Consider the following 20,135-nt stretch of genomic DNA (forward strand, 5'->3'; position numbering starts at 1 on the left):
CTTCAGAGCCATAGACGTGTAGTAGCTGACAGATCTCACAGGCAGGATAAACAGGAATGCCTCTATCTTATACAAATTGAAACACAGCTTTTCTAGATGTCCTGTGAGTATTGTGGGAGGCTGGTTCTCTAACCCAGGATGAAGGAATAAGAGAAACCCTGTCATCTCTTCAGGAACTAAAGGCAACTAAGGTTGCAAAGGCAACCAAGCTTGTTTTTTAAAAAAGAATAAAACAAGAGGAGACAAGCTGGTGCTTCCCCCCCCCCCAATAGTAGGATAAAGGCTCTAAATCCCCAGATAATCCTCCCTTTCGTATTTACAGTATTGAAAATAGTAGGCCTCAGAAGGCATTTGAAAAATACATACTGAGAGCAAGCTTGGATCATATTACCTCTGCAAAGGTGAGTGTAAGGCAATGTGGGTCAGTTTATGAAGCTACTTGCTAATACCTTGGGTACAAACAGGCATGAAAATGAAAATACTGGGTTTATTTACAATAGATCACCTTTCTTTATTTAGATTTCTGTCTCTCCACTCTGTTTAGGGTAGTTAAGAACCCTAAAGCAACTGTCAAACAAAGCCAGTTAGATCAAGTAAAAAACTGATTAAATGTAACACAGTACGTATTACCTTGAACAACAACAAAAAATACTTCATACTGTCATGCGCATGTGTAATCACACTTCTTAGTGCTGGGTTCAGAACTTATCACCCTGAACATGGTTCCCTTTGTAAAAGGCACAATTATAGTCTTTATGCTTGATGAACTCTCAGAAACCCAGGGGGATGGGTGGGTTAAAATCTCCAGCTGTGCTTGGTGAAGAATTTCAGTTACCTTAGCAAAGTACACACGTTCCTGTCTATAATGCTTCCTATGTGGCACTTGCTTTTGATGGCCAAGTTTAGCTTTTCTTGCTTACAAATTTGTGGAGTTGTTTTTGCTAAATTTGGTCAAGCCTCCATTTTGGGATACAATTTTTCCTCCCTTACATGTTGGTGGGGAGGCCAGCTCTTCTCTGCCAGTCACATGAGGCAGTGAAACAAATTTTGGGTCATCTGTGAGAGCCAGCTGAGTGTGGGCAGTGTTGAGCATCACCAAACCTAGATGCCATCATGCTCAGTGGTCTGGGGACAATGGCAGCCTCCCAAAAAACCAACCCTCTCCCTTTTCCTATCCCTGAGACCATTAGTCCAAAGGATCTGTCCAACTTTAAAGAGAACTGTTAAGCATACATTGTTATTTCCCACTAAGTTCTTAAGCTGGAGTCGTCAGATCCTCCACATGGAGGTTGCAGCTGGCAAGCAGTGGGGATCTGACTCAGGTAAGTAAGGGGGGAGCGAGTAGGAGTGAGGGAGGAGAAAATAAATGGCAGTGGGGCAAAAGTGGTCCTGAATAATGCTGAAAAAACTTGGCATTATTTGGGATCTCCTTTTCCATCTCTCTTTAATTGCCACCATTTTTTTTACCAGTAAAACCCCCCCACCCAAATACAGAAAAGGTATTTTGGGGGTGTTTGTTGGTTCAGCTTTAGCCGACACACCCCTATCCAAGATACCTCTGCCTCATTCACAGAACTCCCCCGTCTTTTCTTATTCAGAAATATTCCTGTGGCCTTTTATGTGTCTCGCTTTTACCTTCCGCAAATCTGGTAGCTCACCTGCTTCCCCTCCGAGCCAAGAGACAAAAGAATGTTTTGTTTTTAAAATGTCTCTGACCCTGTGCACTGAGCCAGGATTGGTCCCCAAGGCTTCCTTTGATGGGTCCAGGATTACCTCTGTCCCTTGAGTGGCAAGGTGTTTGGCCATGGGCATCCCATCCCCTCATCACCTGTCAATGATTTGTCAAGTTGCTCAGCTACATCTGAATGGATTTGGATGTGTCTGTATAATTAACCTGCTTTCTGACATGTTTATCTCACATGGTTATTTTTATTCCTTCATTTTTTTTTTATTAGCCACCTTTCTACCTTGCAGCACTCAAGGCGACTTACAATTTAAATAAAACAACAGCTAAAATACACATAAAAACAACAGTTTAAATTCTCAATTGGGACTGTCAATAAATAAAAACGACTGTCTGTAGTTATGTATACTATAATGCCGTTATTATGCCAATAAAGGTTTATGTATGTATGTAAATAAAAACTACAATTAGTCAAATGCTGTCCTAAATAAAACTGTCTTCAACTGTTACATTTTCTCTCCAGAACCGATGCTCCTTGCCACATCTCTTCCAGTGCTGCTGTCTCTAATTTTGAAAAAGGACATAGAGTAAAATGGGGAGGGGATCAGGATTTTGAGGTTTTTGAATTGTGGCTTACTTCTTAGTGTATCGGTGTGCCTTGGGTGTCTGCCTATGGACACAGCTAATCTTGTGATCAGCCCTTATAATCACTTCTGGAACAGGCGTCGCTGACTGAGTCAGCACAAAAAAGCAGGCAATGCAGTCTAACCAGTATTGCTCGTTTCAAAGATGTCTCTGACTAGGGTTGCCAGCTCTAGTTTGGGAAATTCCTGGAGGTTTTTTGGGGTGGAATCTGGGGAGGGTGAGGTTTAGGGAGGGGAGGGACATTAGCAAGGTATAATGCCATAGAATCCACTCTTCAAAACAGCTGTTTTCTCCAGGGGAACTGATCTTGGTCATTTGGAGACCAACTATAATAACGTGAGCTCTCTAGGTGCTAACTGGAGATTGGCAACCTTATCACTGACTGTACAGGTGCAAGAGAGGGCTGACTGCAAGCAACTCTGTGCTCAATTGAATAACCTTAAAGACCATGGCATGGGGGATATTCCTTCTTGGGAGCTCCATAGACGGCTCTGCAGAACAGAAGCAGAAGTCTAACAAGAGACTCAAGTGAACTTCATAAATCACTGTGGAAGCAGAATAAGGCACTACAGCCGGGAGAAAGGAGGATATGCAAATGTGGCATGGAGACTAGCCACTGACTTGATGCAGATGAAACCAAAATGTTTGGAAAGTGACAGAAATAAGACAAAAAATAAAATGGACTTCTGAGGAAAATAACCTTTTGACTAAATGAGTGGCAGAGTATAGAAGATAAAGAAAGGAAGCGAGAATTTGAAATACCACAAAAGGGATTGTGTATAATTTCCACAACTTCTTTCACCCATGGTAAAAGCCTGTGGCTCACTGGGTATTTGGACAGTTCATGATGGAAAGAAATGAAACACACAAAGGAGTGTGGTGTGTTATTAGCTAGTGCTTTTCCACAGCCCTTTCTTGAGAACTGGTTTTTGTTTTAGGTTACCTGAAAGAAAATTGCATGGCCCTGCTAATCTCATTGCAAATAAATTGTTAGTTTTGAAACAACTCCTATTACGGTTTTAGTTCAGAAGATCTTCACTGGTTGGTTTTTTATTTTTGAGGAAGAGACAACAGACATTTCAAAGGGACAGCATGTGTTTAGGACTGGCCACTGAATCTCAGCTGTTAGTGTAATTTGGAGTCGGGATTTTGCTGCCAGTTGGTTTCTTCTTTGCTGGGCAATTTGTATGTCCTGGTTTATGGGAGAGGCAATGGCTTAGCAGTAGAAGTCCTGGTTTGCGCATAGAAAGACAGAACAGAGGGGGAAATGACCCAGCCTCGAAACAAAGTTGGGTACCCAAAAGGTTGGGTGAAATAAAATTCAATTAAATATATTTATTACAAAGTGCACATGCATGTATATATATTATAAACAAGCCCTTATGGCAGCAAACAACAGAGCTGATGATCTAAAACCACATGCCAAATGCGATTTGGCCCCCAGGCCTTCTTCAGTGGTCTCGTTCAACATATTATGCACACATACACATAAATTAAACAATTAGAATGATTAGAATCTTGTGCCAGTCCACGTTTGTACTCTAAAATGTATTTCCAAATGGACTTTGTGCCTATGAAATTAGATTGCTACCAAAGTATGTTCAGACTTGCTTAGACTTGTAAAAGCACACGTCCGAGGAACACAGACAAACTATCTGTTTGGTTGATACTGATATGCACATTTTGAATGTAATGCCAGCCCATTTCAGAAGGAAATATTAAGACTGTATTCCTTGGATGTGTGCTTTTACAAGTCTAAACATACTTTGTAGGGCTGTCGATTCGGTTCCATCCGAACTGAAAAACAGCCGAATTCCCCCCGATTCGGGGGTTTTCAGTTCGGATAGAACCAAACTAAAAAAAAGGTGGGAAAACGACGTGCCGAATTCAGCGAGTTCGTGCGAACGCCGAATAAATTCAGCAAATTCGGAGGCTCTGAAGCAGCAGCATAACCGTCACTTAGTAAGCAGCATTCTCCCGCGGCCAATGGTGGCCAAGCTGGGTCTTCTCCTGGCCAATCAGAGCAGGGATTCTCACTTTTGAAATGGACAGGAGAAGAGTATAAAAAGTCCCGTCCCTCCCCGTTCCGTCCCGACTGTATTCAATCATTGCCTTCCATTTTGGTGGCGGTGCTACTGAGAGATCTGATTCCTGACTGGGCCGAGCTTCTGGTGCTTACCGGAATAGGATTGGATTTACTTCTCCTCCGTGCTCTTGCTTGAGGAAGACATCACACAGTTTGATTTTTGGGGTTTTTCGCTATACCTTTTCTCGTGCGTGTATGTGGGAAGCAGAGTCTGTGTGTATGTGGGTGGGGGAGCAGTTTCTGTGGGTGGGGGGAAGCCAAAGGGGGGCTTTCGCCCCTTCTGCCGAGGGGGGGTGTTGGGTGCAACGGTGTGGCGCCTTTTTTCCCCTGGAGTTGAGAGCGGCGGTGCGACTTGTGTGAGTCTCCCTCCGCTTGCACACCGCGCCTCCTCTGCCTTGGTTATTTTTCCCCATTTGGGGTGCAGCCTGGCCATGTTGGTTTGAGAGGGGGGGAAAGAGCAGCAGTGCGACTTGCACCGCTAGGCAAAGACACCTCCTCCGCCTTGATTTTTTTATTGCAATGGGCAGATAGGTGGGGGGACCCCTTCCAGGCCCCATATCTCGGGGGGCCCTGCTCCAATCGTCACCAAACTTGGGGGTTCTTGCAGGAAGGGCCCCCTCAAGCTGCACTGAAAGTTTAGGACCCCAAACCCCAAAAATGCCCTCCCGGAGCCGCGGAAAGGCGCGAATGTGTTTTTTATGGCTTTATTCGGGTGAATTTTTTTCGCGAACTCAAATCTTGCGCCGAATTCTATGGAACCGAAGTGGGGGAGTTCGGACTTTGGCATTTCCCAGATCAAAATGGGCCGGATTTTGCCAAATCCGAATTTTACCGAATTTTTTTCAACAGCTCTAATACTTTTGTAGCAATCTAATTTCATAGGCACAAAGCCCATTTGGAATACATTTTACAGTACATACTCGGGCTGTCACTTGTTCTAATTGTTTAATTTATGTGTATGTGTGCATAATATGTTGTAACTAGACTACTGAAGGCCTGGGGGCCGAAACCCATTTGGCATGTGGTTTTAGATCACCAACCCTGCATTTGTTGCCAAAAGGGCTTGTTTTTAATATATATGCACGTGCACTTTGTAATAAATATATTTCTTTGATTAATTGGATTTTATTTCACCCAGCCTTTTGGGTATCTAACTTTGCACACAGAAAGTCCAAGATTCAATCCCCAGCATCTTCACTTAAAACAATCGAATAGTAGGTAATGTGAAACACCTCAGCCTGAGAAGCTGGAGAACCACTGCCAGTCAGAGCAGACAATACTGACCTTAATAGACCATTGGTCTGACTTAGTACAAGGCAGCACAAGGTAAGTACAAGGTAAGAGAGCTAGCATGGTGTAGTGGTTAAGAGCAGTGGACTCTGATCTGGAGAACTGGGTTTGATTCCCCACTCCTCCACATGAGTGGCGGATGCTAATCTGGTGGACCAGGTTGGTTTCCCCACTCCTACACATGAAGCCAGATGGGTGACCTTGGGCTAGTCACAGCTGTCTTAGAGCTGTCTCAGCCCCACCTACCTCACAAGGTGTCTGTTGTGGGGAGGGGAAGGGAAGGTAATTGTAAGCCAGTTTGATTCTTCCTCAAGTGGTAGAGAAAGTCCGCATATGAAAACCAACTCTTCTTCTTCTACATTTAGCCCACTGGGAAAGGTCTCTGTGGGGTGGTGGGTGGCCTTGGAATGATTACGCCTTCCACCATGCAAATTATATAATGCATGGACAGGACTTGTATACATGATTTGTAGGATACCTTTCTCTCTCTGAAGGGGGTGGAAGGACCACAGTTAGTGGGGTGAATTAAATCATGTTTGTGAACATGAGATCTGGCTCATTTTAGCTGCTGAGCTCTGGCTCGTTTTAGCTGCATCGCTTGCCCAGTAGCTGGCTCACGTGTTCTTGAGACTTGAGCTGCTCCCTCCTATGTAGAAAACTTTCTTGGCAGGATGATGTTCCTCCTGCTGCTGTTCAACTTCTGTCAGTTGCAGTTCAAACTGAAGAAAACACTGTATTATTGTATGCTCTGTGTGTCGTGCTACAGGCAAGGAGAGAAACATCTAGGCAGGAGGTTGGCCTCCCCCCACACAAATGTTTGTTTTAAAACACTGACCTGACAGTTTGCTATGACATTCTTACATGGCATTCAATTGGTTCAAATAAACAGTTTGCAGTCCTTTGGATTCCTTGCTGGCATTTAACACATATATCTTACCACAATGTTGAATGTGTCCAAGGCTTTCAAAACAGCTCAGAGGCTTGCTGGAAAAGCATCAGATGTTTAAAAGAATTTAACAAGAAGATGCTGATGTTGCATTAGGTTTAAGTGTAGAAGGAAACATTCACCTTGTTCAGAGAGAGCATGAAACCATGGTTCATTTTAACTATGGTTAGCTTGTGAAAACAGGATGCAGCTCGTAAGTGGTCACTCAAGTCCTGGTTTGCCTTGACAAATGCTACTTTCATTGCCTGGGAGAGCATCACCAGAGAACAAACCAAGACTGAAACAGGATTCAGTGAGGATGTCTGTGTTCATACCTCAGTTGAATCCATGATTAAAATGAACTGTGATTTCATAAGCCAACTTCAGATCCTAGTTTGATGGACCCTAATTAACCATAGTTGGTGAAATGGCCTGCGTTCAGACAGTCATACTAACCATACAGTTAGATCCACCAGCATTTTTGCTGAATTGCCCTCCCTTACCCCACATGGTTTTTGTCCATGGAGTTCCCGTGATTCTCAGCATGCCCTTTTGGTGGTCAAAGGGGACCTTGTCCTCCCTTTTTTGCAAACTTGGTTAAATCTGATGCATAATGAGCTTAATGTCCTGACCTAGATGGCCCCAGCTAGCCTGACCTCATCAGATCTCTGAAGCTAAGCAGGGTCGGTCCTGGCAAGTATTTGGATGGGAGACCACCAAGGAATATCAAGGTTGTGATGCGGCAGCAGGCAATGGCAAACCACCTCTGATAGTCTCTTGCCATGAAAACCCCACCAGGGGTCGCCATAAGTCAGATGTGACTTGATGGGGGGGGGGGAAGCTTAAGTAAACTGTGGGTTCCTGCCAGGTCTTAACTGAACCACTGTGTCTGTTCCAGAAATGTCAGTGTTTCCTGTGGCTTTCCAGAAGTGTGTACATAGCTATTTTAAGATGCAAATTTTACTTCCACATTTTATGTGTTTGCTGTGCAAAACACTGCCAGAACATTGATATTTTCCACAAAGGTAATGCGCAGCACTGCCCTAAGCCTCACACAAATATCCCTGCAGCCCAGTTAATTAGCAGCAACCCGAGTGTTAGTACCAGCCTGCAGTACTTAAAGCTGGTACATCATTAAGCATCCTAATTAATTCCAGGGCACACTGAAACAGGAGAGGTGGCTTGGATTGTTAGGTAGTTACTTAGGAAAAGCTTAAAGAGAGCATGCTACAAATGCATCAGCCTCTTTTCTTAGAGAATAACCTGCTTTGTTGCGGTTTCACCATAAGTTCCCACTGTTGGATGTTGCTATGGAAGCAAGGGGAGAAGGGATCAGGGGGCTCATCATATTTCTACAGATGACTGAACCAGTTGGGACTGAAAGTTCAGATTAGAAGAGTTAGTTAAGCCATACGTTTTCTGAACTGTAACAATGAAGTGGAGCAAAGGCTCCCGCCTGACTCAGTATCTTTCTTTCTGTTTCTTTTCTGGAGATTAGAGTCTTGCTTGGGAGACTAAGCAAAGTGCGATTTTTGTTTTAACTGGCATTCTGTTTATAGCATGTTTGCATGGACACAAGTGGCTTAAGTGGGGTAGTAATTAGTTGAGAATCAGATGGGAGTAATATGGAGAAGTCTTTATTAAAAATCTGCTTGGAACTCCTGAACTCTCTGTCTCTCTCTGCTTCTCTGCTGAGTCACTTCCTGTTAGGGTTGCCAAGTCTCCCCATCTGCAGTTCCCCAACCCCTGCCACTGCTCAGTAGGCTGGCAAGACAAAAAAATAAGGCAGTAATCACTGTTGCATCAACAGCATGAGGTCATTTCCAGGGTGAACTCAGAAGTGGGGTCACTCTAGGATTCAGTGGACCCATAGAGGTTCTACTGAATTCTAGGGCAGTGTGATATCACTTCTAGGTTCATCCAAAAATAACGTCATGCCATTGACATGGCAGCGCTTCCCCATGTTCCCTTCCCCAGTCTCCTGCCAGGTGCCAGCTGCTGGCTGGCAACCCTACTTCTTGTAGCTGGTCCCTCACAGTATGTCTTCCTGATAGTGATGCAGCCTCCAGATGGGACCTGGGGATCCCCTGGAATTACATCTTATCTCCAGACTACAGAGATCTGTTCCCCTGGAGAAAATGGATGCTTTGGAGGGAGCACTCTGTGACATTGTACCCCATTGAGGCCTCTGTCCTTCCCAGGCTCTATCCTAGGGTTGCCAGGTCCCTCTTTGCCAACGGCGGGAGTTTTTTTGGGTGGAGCCTGAAGAGGGTGGGGTTTGGGGATGGGAGGAACTTCAATGCCATAGAGTCCAATTGCCAAAGAGGTCATTTTCTCCAGGTGAACTGATTTCTGTCGGTTGGAGATCAGTTGTAATAGCAGGAGATCTCCAGCTACTGGAGTTTGGCAACCCTACTCTATTCCCAAATCTCCAGGAGTTTCCTAACCTGGATTTGGAAACCCTATATCCCCATACCCCATCAGTGGCCAGGGAGGACCTGGCAACCCTACTTCCTGAGTCCCTGAGTTATTCCTGCTGTCTGCTTTCCTAACTCATTCATGGATATAAAGAGCCTCATTGATGTCAGTAGAAATTGTTCCTAAGGTACTCTGCTCTGGATGAGTGCATGGGGATTTCTGTGAGTGAATTTCACATGCAATAAAGTGTCAGGTACAAACTCTTGTTTTGTGGGAACATCAGATACAATCAGAACCTCTGAACTTAGCTGGGACTTATTTACAATACAGTATGTGGAAGAGGCAGATGAAAACTTAGAGTAAGGTAATCAAACAACAAGATATTTACCTTGTGCCTGTGAAATAGAATACATTACTCTATCTGCTCAATGCTGGGGGTGGGGGGAGGGCCTCCTAGCTGGTTTTTTTTTACCATTAGAGTTTAGATTGAAAGCTCATCCCTAATTCCAGCCTAACTTTTAAGCTTAGCTCCATCTGTGCCCTTCTGATGAGAGCAGAACTGGCTGATGCCTGAAAACAGTATGTACACTGTTGACTCACAGTGCTACAAAACTGCCCTTAAGCTGCCTGCAGTCAGTTGTGTTGACAGGAATCATTTGACCTTAAAGCCCAAGGAAAGTGCAAAACAAAAGACACAACAAAGCAAGAGATTTAGGATGTCAACCACAATTGTACGTATTGGGGAAAGGTCAGATGTCCATGTCAGTCACAGTGGGTATAATGAAAAGAAAATCTCTTTAAAGCAAGGTTCCAGATCAGAGCATCCTCTGTACATCAAAGAAGATCAGAAATAGCTATTAGATCGCAATATGGATATTCAGTATTAGGGACAAAACAGATTTCCATTTAGTAGAGGCTCATTTAGACTTTGCTCCTTCTCCAGTCCCGGGGATTCGATGTGAAGATTTCTTGTTGAAGTCTAAGAAGTCTGACATAGCAGAACCCAGGAATTGAGAAAGAATGTTTCCCCTTTCCCATGCCACTTCTTTACCTGTTTTTCCTCCTAGAAAAATAAACTTCAAATCCTGGCTCTTAGAAATAGTTCTGTAAGTGTGTACGCCTGGGTACTCAGAACTGAACCAAGCACTTATACAATTTCTAAGTGACAGGCTCAGGTTTTTGACTTATCTGATAGCTCATCAGAATTCCCTTGGAATGGGGTTTGATCCATTGAAGAGTCCAAAAGACTGGGGATCGATCCTGAATTTATTGTGAAATCCAATCCAGTCAGACTTTGCTACCATCCCTGTCCAAAATGTTTCCTCAGAAACAAAAGTGGGCTCCTTCACCTGGCTCTTCAATCTTTTGGCACATTTTGCATTACAAGCATAGCCAATGTTTTCATCTGTAGCTGTCTTGACTTGGGATATCAGCCATCTGAGCTTGAGAATTGGATGTTTCCAGAGCAGCTGCAAAGAGGCTATCAAGTCTGTAGGAGCTGCTGGGATCTATGACAGCTCCTGGCTAGCCTTTTAGCTTCCAATGATTGAAAATTAATATTTTTCTGCGTGCAAGGGGCTAAATGAAATCGGTCAAATAAAGACCTCCTGCTCTCTTAGCTAAGAATCAGTGTGATTAATGTATTGATTCATTAATTGTGCATTCAGAATGTGGGATGTAATTGGGTTTTAATTGGACACCTGTCTCCTATGAAAATTGAATTAAGTGCTTTGATTTAGGCAACAAGTAAAATGTGACCCCGTCCCTCCAACTAATGTTCATTTTCAAAGGAATAAATGGTCTGAATTGTTGAATCAAGAAGGACTCTTGCCGCATTGCTAAACAATAGCAATGTACCTGTGAATTCTTCAGTCTGTTTTTGATAGGTGACCACAGCCTTTCTCTTTTTACAGGTCACTTTCTCCCCACACTTTGTTGATGCACCAAGGAGGCCTCTGTTTTCACCAGATTCTTTAGAGGTTTTTTGCATTATGAGGGTAACTTTCAGTCACTAACCATTTGCCACCCCACATAAAGCTGTGAGAGTGGAAGTACCTCTGCAGACAGAACCAGTTCAGGGCAAAGGCAGCGGAAGGCCCTGGCCACCCTAGGATACTGTGCAGAGGGTACCCACTACCTTTGATATGGGATTTGGGCTATCAGACTCAAGTAGAGTTCTCAGCACTGCCCTGGCAGTGCTTGGGGAATGTGGAGTTTGGGGAGGATGTAATTTCACTTTTGGGTGACATTCTATGCTGCCTCCCCTAATCTCTGTGGTTGGTACCATAAAAACTAGGAGAAATTCCTAGAGCAACACTATGTGGATGCCGGGTTTTTTCCTGTTCCTCAGGGGTGGGAAATCAGGGGTGGGGGCAGGTAACTTGCCATCTGTGCTGGGTAAAAGGGAGGCCTAACCTCATAAGAACATAAGAAAGGCCATGCTGGATTAGACAAAGGTCCATCAAGCCAGCAGTCTGTTCACACAGTGGCCAACCAGGTGCCTCTAGGAAGCCCACAAACAAGACAACTGCCTCAAGGTGAGGCCTGGAGTCCTCGCAGAATTACCACTGACCTTCAAACTACAGCGATATGTTCACCTGGAGGAAATGGCAGCTTCAAAGAGCCGACTCTATGGCACCACATCACTGCTGACCTCCCTCCCTTCTCCCAAACTCTGTCCTCCCACAGCACCACTCCCAAATCTCCAGGAATTTCCCAAAGTGGAGCTGGCAGACCTATGAGGGAGTGGGTAGGAGTGTGGGTTGGCTGACTGAGGTGCAGCCCATGGCATGGGGTATAGGTCTGCAGCTTGTCTGCATCTGCTCTGATCCTGAGCCTCCACCCACTGTTGTTCTTGCTTGTTCTCCCACCTGTTCCCCCTGTGCTGTTTGTGTTGTTCAGCTGCTAGTTTCCTTTTCTATGCAGCTGCAGTTGGCCACTGGTTGCTAATGAATTTTAACCACTTTGGACTGGAGTCTGATGGGATTTACCCATCCCTAATTAAAAAGCCCCTCTCCCCCCTGAGAGCCATCAGAATGTCCCTCTGGCAGACATGAATACTGAACCTTCTGATTAGACTATGGAGTTGGCATGTTGAGCAGCAGCAGCAGCAAGCTGGGGGAATACCAAGCACCTTTTAAATTGCTGGCCTTAGCATTTGTCTTAATGGGCTGTGCCTGTGCCAACTACAAGGTGGTGCACAGTGCCAACCCCAAAAGTGATCCAGTATTGAATGCCAAGGCTTGCATCCTACACCTTGTTTCCACTTCCAATCTCCCTCTGTTTGCGGATGGCCTAAAATGTAACAAACTCCCTGAAAGTGAAAAACAAAAACAAACTCACACATTAGGGACAGAGCCTAACACAGACTTGTCCCTTCTGGAGAGATTTGTATTGTTTTGCTTTTCCTTACACAATGGTTTCTTTCTTTATTTGCCAACAGCATCCAAAGCAACTTACGACATCCTTCTCCCCTCTTCCATTTTATCCTCACAACAGCAAAACTATGAGGTGGTTAGGCTGAGAGAGACTGGCCTGAGGTTACTCAATGATTTACCATGGAAGAATGGGGATCTGAACATACATTTTCCAGATCCTACTCTGACACTCTAACCATTACACCATGCTGGCATCCCAAAATGCAGCCCAAAGTGACATGGGGCTTTTCTACATTCTCATTTTCCTTGCTTGTAAGTTTATGTTTCTTTGGAGGGGGAATCTGTTCTGCATGTGTTTTGCTTCCTCTAGTGGTCGATTCTATATTGCATCGGTTTATGTCCGGCGTTTCTCCCTGCAGATTTAAACTGCAGGTTTTTGTATTGGATATAAACTGATGTGATATAGAATCAATCATTAGAGGGAGCCAAACTCATGTCGAACAGACCCCCCTCCCAAGAAACAGGAACTTACAAGCAAGGAAAATGAGAATGTGGAAAAGCCCGTGATCTCTTCTTACTATTTCTTTCTGAGTGCAAGCCTCAGATTGAAAGATTAGGGCTGCCACAAGAGTTGCTCTCTTTGGTAAGAGCGGTGTATCATTAACTGAGGAGAACATCTCACAAGTAAGCAAGCACTGTGTTTAATTTCTAGAAAAAGATACCAGGATACAAAGTTGTCTGGGGGAAAAAAAACACCTCTGTTTTGAAAGAAGTTCCCCAAAAATGCTGTTGTTTGGTATTCTCCATAGTTACTCAGTGAAGGAAATGGTGCTGTATGGCTGCTCAGCTATTGGCCAAATTAGCCATAAAACATATTAAGCCCAGGGTAAACATGTAATTTTTGGGGGGGCTGGTTAGGACTATATGTGTGGGGAAAACTCTCAAGTATATCTGTGAAAACCCATAGTCACTCTTAAGGTGGGGAAAGCATCTCATGGACTTTGAACTATTTTCAGCCTAAATATAAAGAGGGATATGACAGAATATTCTAGGTGCTGTGTAGACCTGGTTGGTGCTTTTTCTGTTGGAATATACAACATTGAATGCACAAAAGAAGTTAGCTCCTTAAAGGGATGGCAAGTGAGCAAAGTCTGCTAGGGATATTGTACTTTCCTCTCACTTCCTTGTTTTGTCCCTGAATGCAATTCTCAGGCTGACATCCTTCTTCCTCCTTCTCCTCTTCCTGTCATCCGTGTAGCTAGAAGAGTAGATTCCCTTTCCCCAGCAATGAAACTTCCTAAATAAATAGGAAATTTTCTTTCCAACCGGGTATGCCTAGCAGCACAGTTCTTTATGAGAAAAAAAACTCAGTCTGCCAACTTTTTGATTGTCACTGCAAAATTATAGGAAGCTGGGCTTCGTAGAGGACAATGGAAGGAATCCTTCCTGTTTTGAATATTATCTATATTTAATTACTATGTCATTCTCAGATACCGCTACAGGGGTATACTCACACATGATAATTTTGAGAAAGAAGTGTGTTCGGGATATTTGCAGCACTGTCCTTATTCTTCTGCCCGTGGACTCCTTACAGTGCCACAAGAATGGTGGTTTGTCTCTGTACGATAGTCACTGATGATAGCTCTCACACTGCTCTTTCATTTAAGGAAATGTTTCAATATTGCCTTTCCCTCAATCTCATCTTTATCCCAGGAACAAGAATGGCTATCATGTTGGGAAGTGAATTCTTGGTGATTCCCCCACCCCACCCCAATAAAAGGTGAAATCTGCCTTGCTGCTCCTTTTAATCATATTTTATAAAGCAAATGGTGTACCAAGACATTAGGTTATTGGAGAAACTGGGCTGTTCAGCTTCCTGGGGTTTTCCCATACCAGGACTCATTTTCTTCTCCCTTTCTTTCTGTCTTCGCTTTAACCTGCATTACTTATAACAATTACAACTGGCTGTTCTCTCCAAATATCAAGCTGCCCATTATATGATACATCTGCAATGCTCGCTAAAATGGAAGATTGCATTTCTTTTCTGAACTGTCAAAAGGGTTTCATTTATTACAAACGGCGGCAGTGTTTCACAGTGTGCAGAGTTTTGTCCTTGCCTCTGAGGAGGGAGAAGATTGCTTTTGTTTTCCACAGGAAAAAGTCTTCTGGCTTTTTAAATACAGGAGCGAGCATTCCCCAACTAGTGCTTGGCACTGAGAGGGAACATAGCAGGGAACAATGAACTTCAGAACCTCAAGAGATGAGAGAGATCAAAATTAAGAAGCAAAGTAAGGTTGACAAATTGGTTTCCAGATAAGGGGTGTTTATTCTTCCTCATATTCTTTTTGTGGTACCCAGAGTGCAGTATCTTGTTGCAAAGCAGGTTATTATTTTCAAATGAATGCTTTGAAGTGTTCTGCATGGCAGGCTGATGTAAAGATACCAGTTTGGCCAATCACAGTAGAGAGCCAGCACAGTGGCAAGCGGATAATTCTATACTCAATAATTGGCAGGGCTTAGAATGTGGAGTGGTGTCACATCAGTGGCTGAAGGGAGCCATTCCTATTCATGCTCCTGCTTGCCATTGAAATTGGTCATTTAAATCACTATAGGAGATGCAATTTGGTGCAGCAGAGCTGTAATTTGCTAGTTTCTGTTGTGGTATGAATTACAACTATATATAATGTATTAGAGCTTTTTTTTAAAGAAGCCATTTTTTATTGCCTCTGGGTAATTCTTCTCTTTGGATGGAGCTACTTCTAGGTAATAATGAAGGGCTTCTATGTAGCAAGATCTGACCTCTTCAGTTCTGGAAGACAAATGCTCCATTTCAGCAAGGACAAATATGAAATGGGTTTCCACATAACATAGTGGATTGCTTTCCTGGATGCATTCCAGATATAAAAATTCTGTATGGACTAAGAAACTTGAGCTTCGATCCTATACTTTGCTTCTTCTCAAGCTTCCTTAATCTGTTATGGAGGTGGTTCTCTGTTGTGAAGTGCACATTCTTTGGGCAGGAGATAATTCCACTTTGAGGAACACACTCCACAATAGACAAAGATATGTACGAGTAGAAATGAGGTGTACAATCCAATCCTTTACATCCAATACAAGATCGCTGTTGGGGTTGGCATAGTGCATGACCTAGTAGATGACACAGTCAATGCTGTGAATTCAGATGAATTCAGCCTTCCTGGAAACAAACAGCACTGTCACACCTGTGCACCTGTTCAATGGATGCAATCACCTTGCTTCAGTAAATGGGCATCTGTGGCTTGGGTCCAAACATAAATGTTTTAGGTGTTCCAATTATAAAACTATATGCACTCTTGGCACCTGAACTGCCCTAAGCTACCTGGTATACCATAGAGGCATATAGGACCAAGGCTAACATGAAAAACAGGGCACTGCTCCACAAAGTGAACCACACTTCCAACGAGACTTGGAATCTATCTTCGTGACCTGCATGAAACTTTGGTGCTGACAGGCAGTAAAAGGACACTTTACATTTTCCCAAGCCCCAGGTGTGAAAGGCTGAGAGAACAATGGGGAGTAGGTAAAGCATCCCTAACCCTCACATACTAAATGAAGAGCTCCAAGCAGACACCTGAACTGATAGTGAACACTTTAATCCCATCAGCAATTAAGGGTATTCAGAAAGGTCTTACTAGCCCTTTGCATATCTGATGTACCCTCAAGCCTCATCTAACATGCAGAGCCAACCATCTCCTGTCTGACTCACAACCCTTCCTGAGAAACTTCTCAGACAGCTTCACACATTTTAAAATATATACTCCAGCAATCTCTGGTCATTAATCAAGCTATCACAGGCATTCTGTAATATCCTGACATGATCTTATGCCCATCATAATTTTTGTCTGAGCTACTGGAGAAGCAATTGACTCTTTGTCCATGGCAAACTTTTTGTTAGCTAGTTACCTCATGCTTCCCCAGGGCTCAGTATAAATATTGCCCTGTGTGCCATTCATACCATGTGCATGTTTTGGATCTGAACACCCACCCCTTACTTGCAAGGTCAATTTCATTTTGTTTCCAATATTTCTCCCCCTCAGAGTCAGTGCTGCTTTCATTCCGACATTGCCTCTCCTAGACTGGTAAATATCACCTCAACCCTAGTATCCGTGTGTCCTACCCCTCCACCCTGTTATTTCCTTAGCTCTTGTGTGAATTGGATGCATGTTTTTGCTGTGTGTGCTTGAAACTATTTTCATAATAAAACTCCATTTAATTTGAAACAACCCCATCTTTATTGAGTGTTTTCCAAAAGGAGCTCATCATTGTAAACACTGGCAAAAGATCCTGGTTACCCAACCTCTCGCAAAGCTTAAGTCTCCATTGCTAATTCTCCCAACCAAAGTGGAGACTCTCTAATTCGGGTAACACTACAACATTGGGATTATGCTAAACTCATAAGGGATGTGCTTCAAAATCAATCAGGCAACTAGACTTTGAGTATCCCTCATCCGGACAGCTTGGGACCAGAAGTGGTCCGTATTTTGGATTTGTCCTGATATAGGATCGGAAGTTCAGCTGTGGCGGGGAGGGAAGCTAAAATGAAGTCTAGGCTCTCTTGCAGCATGCCCAAACTTCAGTTTAACTTCCCTCCCTGCTACAGTCAAACTTTGGCTGAGGCAGGTACGCTAAACTGAAGTCTGGATGTGCTGTGAGTGAGCCTAGACTTAAGTTTAGCATCCCTGCCACAGCCAGAATTTGACTGCGGTAGGGAGAGAAGCTAAACTGAAGTCTTGGCTCACTCACAGCATGGCCAGACTTCAGTTTAGCATCCCTTCCTTCCATAGTTTAGCATCCTCCATGTGGAGTTTGACTGTGGCAGGGAAGCTAAAGTGAGATCCCTGCCACCTGGCTTCTCCAGACTTTGGAGAGACCTGGCAGCAGGGATCTGCCTGTATGCTGGTTCCAAAGGTCTGGATTTTGGGTCAGTCTGGATTTTGGATGTCTGCATAGGGGTACTCAACCTGTACCTATTTACCATCATGTTTGAAAAAGGTAAAATTGATAATGTTCGCTTGGGACCAGGGATCTGTATTGGGATATTACCTCATCAAAATCCCATGTGAAATTAGTGCTCCTGTTTCCAGTTCGATTGGAGCCTTTAACAATGCAATCCTCTTAATGTCCGAGGGATGCATGACAACATTCTGATGTTAGGTGGTGTTATACCTAAACCAGCTATTTAAAGATTAATGATAATTGATAATATTCAACAATGTGTTCATTCTGATACATGGGTGTTTGGTTTAAAGTTCATGATTAGAAGTAGAGAGAAGAATGAGGGGAGTTAACAGATAACATGGCTGCTTTCATGAAGGGGTAGGAAATGCCACCCCTGTTGTGAAAGCAGCTGTGAGTGGGATTGAGGCATACAGAAGGCATTGTATTCACAATCCCTGTGTGACTTGTTGCTGGCACCCTTGCTCTCCAGTGTGGTGTAGTGGTTAAGAGCGGTGGTTTGGAGTGGTGGACTCTGATTTGGAGAACCGGGTTTCCCCGCTCCTCCACATGAGTGGTGGATGCTAACCTGGTGAACCAGGTTGGTTTCCCCACTCCTACACACGAAGCCAGCTGGGTGACCTTGGGCTAGTCACAGCTCTTAGAGCTCTCTCAGCCCCACCTACCTCACAGAGTGTCTATTGTGGGGAGGGGAAGGGAAGGTGATTGTAAGCCAGTTTGATACTTCCTTAAGTGGTAGAGAAAGTTGGCATATAAAAAACAATTCTTCATCATCTTCTTCATCATCACATTGTTTCAGAAATACTGACCATATGCCTATCTCCCTTTTCATCAACAGCTGATCTGTGGCTCATAGTTGAGCCTCAGCTGAGGTTTCTCTTCAACAAGCCCTGTTAAAGGTCTAAAATGATGGGGACTTTGGACCTGAGTGTTGCCATTTTAATGATGGCAATGAGCTTTGGCCCCCTCCAGAATGGCTGCAGACATAGCTTTCACATGGAGGTTCTGCCTGCAGTAGAAACTCTAGACTTTTCCACATGGTTTTTTTTGTTGGTGTTGGCCCTATACTGCTTCTGTTTATTCCCTGATTTCTACATGAATTATTGTGCTTTAGTTATTTGTTTGTTTGTTTATTTTATTTTTGCTTTCCCCCATTTCCCCTGGTTCTTTTGAGACCACTTTTACCCTGATCTTTTCCTGGAAGCTGATTTTGAGTTGCCTTTTTCTTTTTGGGTCACGTTTCTGTCAGTTTTCTTTGTCCCGCCCACTCCCGCCTCCAGCCCTCTTTTCGATGATTGGACTGTCATCATCGTCATATCACTCCCTCTCCTTCCCCCCACTCAGAAAAGAAGTGGTTTCATTTTCATTTTTTTTTAAAAAGGCAGTAAAATATCAATATAGTGATATATCATTTTCAGCTTTAATTTAAGAAAAAGTAAGCCTTTGTGAAGATGTAAGGAAAATTGAAATGATGACAACACCCTCCCTTGAAAATCCTAATTATTTAAGGCACATCTGGAAAAAGTAAACTGACTCCACAACTGAAAATTCAGAGAGAGGGCAGACATGCGTAAAAACCATGCCCAAACTGATTCCAGTGCTTGTGGGTCAAGAAAATCAGGAGTAAGTTGAGCATGCAGAAAAGCTGTTTCCCTGTAAGTTGGAACAAAGAGGTTTTTAGACGCGTTCCAAAGTTCAGGGGAATTTGTTCTGTTTTTCTAAAGCTGGACAAGGAAGGATGGTTTGTCATTCCCAAGGGTAAGCATGTCAAGACAGAATGGTAGTTTGAGCACGGATTCTTCTATCAAGACCTACTGGGATGTATTTCTCCAAGTTTGATAGTCCATCAGGGACACCAGGGTATGTGCGCTCTGTTGATGTGTCTGAACACATATTTAGCACTTGGATTGTTCCGTCTGAGCCTGGCATCTTTTATTGGTTTGGACATTTTTGACCTTCTGCTGTTTTTGCTTTATTTTATTTATTTATTTTTTGCATTTTGGGAACAGAACCCAACAGATGTCATTAGCTTTGAAGTAATCCTGGACTGGACAAAAATCTAATGCTCAGATGTCAGCAACAAATCAAGTTAATGAGGCCATCTGAAGGCAACATTCATTGACCTGTCTTGGACATATGCAGGCGATTTCCAAATAATTTATATGGTAGGACTGTTCTGGACATGCCCAAATGCAGCAAGCGAGAATGTAAGCAAATTCTTCTCTGAAGGGGCATTATACACATTTCCTTTGCAGAAGGATGTGCATTCTCCTGACACATGAACAAAATGCACACGTTCCCTATCATAATCACAAAAATCAGCTTAGGAAGCTGTTCTTTTCATATTACATGTTCTCTATCATGCAAAACCTGGAACTTTTCTGCATTGCTTTTTTGCTTCAGCTTGGATTCTCAACTGCATCATTTTTTCCAGGGGTGGTCTCAGTGATTCTGTGTCCTGGGCAAAAATCCATGATAGGGTCCCAGAATCTTTGACACTCCTTGGCCTCCCAGCTGGTAGGGCCAAGCAAGGAGCCTGTGTGAGGTGGGTGGCCATCACTACTGCCTCTGGAAACCAGTTTCATGAGCTCGAGACAGGGCAAGTGTAAGTGCTTCTGGAGCCAGCTCTACTTATTTCCCCCCCTTCTGGGTGGCAGGGCCTTGGGCAGTTGCCCCCCCCACAAGTGTGGGGCCCTAGGAAGCTGCTGCTGTTGC

Source organism: Euleptes europaea, chromosome 3 (assembly GCF_029931775.1).
Source record: "Euleptes europaea isolate rEulEur1 chromosome 3, rEulEur1.hap1, whole genome shotgun sequence".
In the NCBI taxonomy this organism is placed as follows: domain Eukaryota; kingdom Metazoa; phylum Chordata; class Lepidosauria; order Squamata; family Sphaerodactylidae; genus Euleptes; species Euleptes europaea.